The sequence below is a fragment of the Chaetodon auriga genome, chromosome 22, assembly GCF_051107435.1.
Source record: "Chaetodon auriga isolate fChaAug3 chromosome 22, fChaAug3.hap1, whole genome shotgun sequence".
NCBI lineage: Eukaryota > Metazoa > Chordata > Actinopteri > Chaetodontiformes > Chaetodontidae > Chaetodon > Chaetodon auriga.
The window spans coordinates 13,705,760-13,710,690 of record NC_135095.1 but is presented as its reverse complement, the minus strand read 5'-3'; the positions used below and the strand labels follow the sequence as shown (position 1 = coordinate 13,710,690).

The window sequence follows — 4,931 nt, the reverse complement described above, 5'->3', positions numbered from 1 at the left end:
AAAGTACCAGTGACCCAAAAGCCTGCCTATACTGACTGTTATTAGAGTTGCGCTGTAAAGGCAAGTCGGGGTGGGACGTGCTTGGACGGGTCATTAACATAAAAAGTGCTGTGTGAAGTGGTGCGTCCTCCGCCAGCAGGTGTGTCTGCCCGCATCCAGGTGACCTGAGCTGCTGGGAGGATTAACATTTCAAGTGTTTTTGATGGAAACGCGCCTTGTGCCCGTTTGCAACCAATGCAAGTAAGGAGGAAAGCTTGGGACTGAGAGGATAACGCGTGATGCGTTAAATGTCGTCAAAAACTTTGGAGTTACCAAAGGCGGAAAAATGCGACAAAAAGGAGAAGTTCTTGCGCGCTCTGCAATGAAACGAGGGGTGGATGCAGCACAACAGAGTGGTTTTCCTGTTGTATTTGTAGTTGGCAAACCGAACGCAAGAGGACGTCATGTATTCACTGATAATGTTAGCTCCTTGAACTCTCAGTCAAGTGTCAGTGTTGCTCATACTTGCGCTTTTACGCACGACAAAATGATTATTGTTCCTGCAGTGCAGCTGTAATGTCTTTAAAACCAGAACCTGAAACTCAAACGAACAATATGTGTTTGAAGCCACCTCTTTCCAAGACATCAGAGGACCCTGCAGACAGCGATGTGAGCTGTGCCACGGATGAGGCGCAGCTGTTTTGCCGCGGGCTGATCTTGAAATCCAGCTGTTTAATTTTATCCTACTACCGTGGAAACTGATTAACTTCAGTGCTGAGTTTATGTCTTTTTACTCTGACTGTAGGTCGGATATGTGTGCCTAAATACAGTGCTAGGTGGCGTGAGACAGATTAACTATGAAACTTCTTCTGGTTGCCTTAATTAGTGTAATCAACATATAAAATGAAAATGGTTCATCTCACATATTTGCAACCACCCCCTGCGTGTTTATATCACAGAGATACTGCTTGAGTCAATTTGACCTAGCAGTCAAACTGGAGGTAAAAGGGTGTCAGAAATGTCAGACTGTTTCTTTCTTTGCAACTGTGAGACATATTTCACCCCAGTCTCACACACACACACACACACACACACACACACACAGAGAGAGAGAGAGAGAGAGAGAAGGGAGAGAGAGTGCAGGTGTTATGACTTTTGACGGGAATCATTTATGTTCTCGTGGGAAATCATTGCTGTTCCTGACAAATGAACATAACAGGAGGGTTAATTATTATTTTTATTTTGTAGAGCAGGAAGATGAAGAGGAAACCACAGCGAGAATGACTCACCTCACTTTTACATTTTTGACCCTTTAAACCGGAATGAAATTTATTCGTAGTTCAGCTCATATACACTGTAATCTTATCCAGATGTTTAATTTTTCAAATAATATGAGCCCCAATTAGGGACCAAAGCATATAATTACAGCCCATTTGTTATAGGTCTGTTGGTTACATGCTGGTAAGAGGAAGGGAAACCGCGCATAAAAGGAGAAGAGGTCAAATCAGTTGAAGTTGAAAAGTGCCTCTTTGTGAGAACCAGTGATGGCGCGTTATGTCAAAACATAAAACATGTTGGCCTTGTTATGACTCACCTCGGGTGACTGTGTTGGTGTGCGGGATGTGAGTACGTGCCAGTCTTACGGCTGTAACCCCAGATGGGGAAAATGCTTCAAAGCAAGCTGGCAGGCTTCCTCGCCCTTGGGGCAGAGGGAAGACTGCAAAACAGAGGACAATGGCAGATGTCCCCTGGGGAGGGCTTCGTGTGGCTGTTTAGTCTGTTTTGTTTTTAGCTGCTTAATTGCGCAAAAATTCCTCCAAGTCCTGACATAATGCTGAATCCTACACTTTCCAAAATATCATCGGTTTGTAGCACTCTGGAACTTGCCAAAAACATGAAATATTTCTGTATGGGTCATATGTAGCAGATTTGGAAGGCTCTGACAAACATTGTCGTCTTGCCAAAGATCGAGAAACTCTTAAATGTGTTATTTTGAAACACAGCCCAGATATTAGACTGGGACCAAAACGGAAGACTTATTCACAACAACTTTTGTGGCGCATAGGTCAGCTGAGGTGTGTGTAGAGAGGAGACGTGTACCGGACTGGCCGCTCCTGCAGCCTGTACGCACAGGGCGCAGCAGGCTCAGATGCGTCCCATGCCACTGATGAATACTTCCCTGCAGGCCTGGAGACGGAAAACACAGAGCAAAAAGCAAGTCAAACCAAGCAGACGGACTGCACCGACAGGCACTAACAAAAGGTCGAACTTGTTGTTTAGTCTGGAAAACATGAGATGAAGTCACGTTAGCAGTCAAATGCTTCACTCAAACACAAATCTGAGGCAACTTCATACCTCCACCACATCACAAGAGGCAAATATTCCACTTTTTACTCCACTACATTTGTCTGACAGCTTTAGTCACTTGTTACTTTTACTAGATTGCACTTTTTCATAATCTTCCTGTCTAGTACAAACCACATATCTCGAAATACGGTGATTTTGAATGTTTGTGGTAAACTTCAGAAGTAACTGTTCCTTTACGGGTTGAAAAAAAAATCCCCCTCTTAAGCTAAATAAACTATTTATAAACCCTCTTGGATTAGCTGGAAAACGCATAGTCACAAAGATGAAAACAGGCTGTTCTTTCTTGTCAGTCACCAATGTGTGCGAGGGCCACTACAACCCAGAGTCCCGTATCAGTCTGGGCCAATAATGACTCATCAGCCTGCTTGAAGGCTTCGGGAATTATTTGTTTGTACTTTCACTAACACCTCTACCTGAAGAATGAAGGTACAGCATGCACTGTCCCTTTCTGTCCTAGAGAGCAATGAGACTGAACCACACAGTCACCAGCACAAAAGGTATCTCTACAGAGCAATTAGATCTACCCTTTCAGCGCTCTTCATTTGTTTTCTTATACGTTGCCGTGTCTTGTCTCTGGAGAGCTCAGGCTGTGTTGGGACCCATCGCTCTTGCAGGCTGGTGTTTGCTTCTGAGAGGCTGCAAGCGATATCAGTGGCATCAATACAAAAAAAAAACTTGAGGCGACTTGACTGCTGTACGTTCTGCACACTTGCTTCTGATTGTGCAGTCGCATTGGGTGTGAAAGGCTCATGTCTTTACCAGGTTTGCACTTGTTTGATCGGGGGGGGTATTTCTAGTAAATTTTCACAACTTTTGACACAACTGAGTCATTGTGGTTTCCATCAATCCATTTTCCAGCACACACGCCGCTTGTGACTTCTTCTTTGTTTCTTAGAAGAGGCTGCAGTACACTTGTGCATTGTCCAACATTCCTTTTATTAAAAATTAACAACTCAAAAACACACACACATTGATCTGACAAAACAAAACATTCCTCATGTTTAGTGCAAATGATTGTTCAGTGTAGTGCAGTTACAGATTTGTAGTTGCTATAACACACACTACACTGCTCTTACAGTGTTTGACAGCAGATGGTACAAAGTGACATCCAAGTCATCAAACTAGTCTCCTGTGGAGCTATTTGGAAATAGACACAGCACAGTTGTTGAGTCTCTGTTGATCCATCGTATCCAGCATATTCACCCAGAGGCCATTTTTCATGAACTGGTCCCCTTACGAGCCGATGCGTTTAGTCACAGATGCTCCTCTCTGGTGGTTGCTTGAGGAGGCCGGCTTCTGAGTCTTTGTCTGCTGGTCCAAAGCGTAGCGATGGTCCTGCACGTACATGAGACCACCAAAGGAGTCCACTATTCCAAAGAAGACGGCGAGGATGCTGAGCGCCGTTCCAAAAAAATACAGCTTCAGGACTGCTGTCACCATGGCTCCTGTGGTGAAGGACAGCTGGCTGCAAAGGAAAAGAACGAACAAATTGAAAGATTAATTACAGCGAGGCTGTTATTTTAACCACATTTATGGTGATTTCTGGAGATGCTTGCAAGATCTTAACTCACAGATAGATAAATACTTATTACTAATAGTCTAATACATGGAAAAACACATGTTGGCCATTATTTTTGGCCAGTTTTAAACATCTATACCACACGCACATGCTGAATGACTTTCACCCTGCAGTGCATTCAGCGGTAGAGGATTCGGTAGAAAGGACTATGGAGAAAACGAATCTTTAAGGAAGCTGCAGTTAACAGACCACATCAACAGGAAGAGCTATTGCTGCATTTACATGCTGTTGGAAATATCGAATTTTAATGTTCAGCAACCCACAGTGGACCCTGTTTGAGTGAAAAATGTTTGGATTTTGATGGCAGATTTAATGTTGAGTTTGCGGGAATTAGAAAATATTCAATGTGTGGATGTCAACGAGATGCATTCGACTCGTTTCTACCTTCATACTCATTTTAAACATCCAGGACTCTGGTATCCTTCCTTTTCAAAAACATCAGCCGCAAATCACCGGTTCTTTCAGGGGTTACTGTGTTCTTTTCTGTTTAACCTCCGCTCTGCACTTCTGCTGTCTTGACCAACTCAAAACCCACCGAACTCAAACACTGACGCTCGAAGACACTGACGTGAACGCAGCGGCCGAGCCGTATCGGAGCACATGGCTTCGGAAACGACAAAGCACGAGACCACCCTGCGATAACAAGCCCGAATCTCGGTTTGTCCCTCTTCTCCAACCTGGGCTGAAACCAGGACACCGTATGCATTTGGTGTCATGACTTACCGACTGATCTGCGATATCTCTTTCCGTCTTTCTTCTTCTCCAGTATCCGTGGAGGCTGGAGTCGGTTACATTAACAAACCCCCCCTGAGGATAAATCCGCTGATGGTCGTCGGTCAGTTATTACTTTTCTCCTCTTCAAAGACTCGTCGTCCCATCGAAGCTGAACGCTCACAGCTGCTCTCTGCCTCCCTCTGTGCTCCGCCAGCTCCGTATCAAGCACGACTTAATCACTACGCGTAATAGTGACATCACGTCGTATGAGCAGCAGGCGGTTTCCTGAATC

General features: G+C 44.5%; 1 long non-coding RNA gene across 1 annotated transcript; it reads right to left on the bottom strand.

Moving 5' to 3' along the window:
* Positions 1–3,258: 3,258 nt before the first annotated feature.
* Positions 3,259–4,931, bottom strand: LOC143315055 (uncharacterized). Its single transcript, XR_013075861.1, has 2 exons — positions 4,649–4,931; positions 3,259–3,811 (listed from the first exon to the last, which is right to left on the bottom strand). It is a non-coding gene; the product is annotated as an uncharacterized LOC143315055 (long non-coding RNA).